Source organism: Amia ocellicauda, chromosome 21 (genome assembly GCF_036373705.1).
Source record: "Amia ocellicauda isolate fAmiCal2 chromosome 21, fAmiCal2.hap1, whole genome shotgun sequence".
NCBI lineage: Eukaryota > Metazoa > Chordata > Actinopteri > Amiiformes > Amiidae > Amia > Amia ocellicauda.
The window spans coordinates 490,368-491,904 of NC_089870.1; the positions used below are offsets into that span (position 1 = coordinate 490,368).

The window sequence follows — 1,537 nt, forward strand, 5'->3', positions numbered from 1 at the left end:
AGCGTTATGCGTAATGAAGGGAAGCCCGAGTCTGAGATGCTTCCAACCAGCTCCCGGGTATTCCCTGTGGCCGTAGGCCATGCTTTAGACAGCTGGGAGGGAGGGAGAGAGAGAGAGACAGACAGACAGGCAGACAGACGACAGACACATACACACACACACACACACACACACACACACACCAATTCAATATTCAATGTGCACACAAGAAAAATAGCTTTTTCAGTCAAAAAATCATGGCTATACAGAACAGATCGATTCACAATATGAATAATATAATAGTATATTTCCTGTGTTCCGTTCCATCCTCTCTGCCATTCCCCATTCTAGCCCAGTCAGCGAGGGAGCTCAGTGCCTTTCTCTGCCTCTCCCTTTACTGCCAGGTCAGCGATGATATCACAGAACTCAACTCTCAGCTGACTGCAATGACATCACAAAGCACATATATTCCGTCACTTCAGTCAGTCAGTCAGTCAGGCAGGCAGGCAGGCAGGCAGGCAGGCAGGCAGGCTGGCTTTCTTTCTTTCAACCCAAGAATGATAAGGAGGTGCCTGCACCTTTCCTGGAAACACTGCAATACCGGGCAGATGCCAAAAGCGGGTGGAGCAAGCTCCCTCTCCGACTCCCCGTTGCAAAAATCCATAACAACTGATAAGAACAGATACTACACTTGATCTTAGCAGGGCTACTGCTGCAGGGTACCTTAGCAAGCTTATTTGCTTGACAATGACCACCACCACCAGCACTGCCACCACCTCCTCCTCCTCCTCCTCCTCATATGCCCGATCTGCTGTTCAAAAATCCGTTGAATATGTTGTCCCCACATGGGACCAGAAAGAAGCACAGGAAATGCGCAAAAACAAGATGCTAAACAGAACCAACACATCACAACCAGGACAAGCAATCTATAATCACACGGCACCTCCAACACCCCGCCCTAACAAGCCCACGAATCCCTTCCACTTTTCCTTTGCAGCGTGGAAACCCCACCTCTGTACATCACCCCTTACCCTGCCCTTAAGATCAGCAGCCACCCTCTGCACCACTCCAATGACTCCCCAATCCACATTATTCCTGATCAGGGCAGCCCGAGAATCCCACAACCCCTGCTTCCCCAGACTGATGACCAACCAAACTAGGAACTGGACACGAGCCTCCGCCCCCTGCAACACCAAGCCCAGCATAATGCCCTGATAAGACAAATGCACCCCGCTCCCCAGCAGCCCCAGAATCCCACCCAACCTGGCCCACACAGCCGCAGCATAAGGGCACTCCCAAAACACGTGTTTCTGCATCTCTATGGCAAAGCAGGAACACCGAGGACAATATGGGTTCCTCGTCAACTTATGCTGGTACAGCACCTCCCTCACTGCCAGCCTCTTTTGACCCCCCATCCAATTCAGGTCCTACAGCCTGTTGTCCAGGCCCTTTGGTTGGACCCGTACCCAGACCTCCCGAGCACACCCAGCCACCTCCCCCTCCACCAAGCCATCTCTCGATTCCCTGTATAAGGCCCTGTGGTTCTGACAGAGGTCCA

General features: G+C 52.0%; 1 pseudogene; it reads right to left on the reverse strand.

Annotated features, from left to right (window-relative positions):
• Positions 1-546: 546 nt before the first annotated feature.
• On the reverse strand, positions 547-702 carry LOC136717460 (uncharacterized; annotated as a pseudogene).
• Positions 703-1,537: the final 835 nt, after the last annotated feature.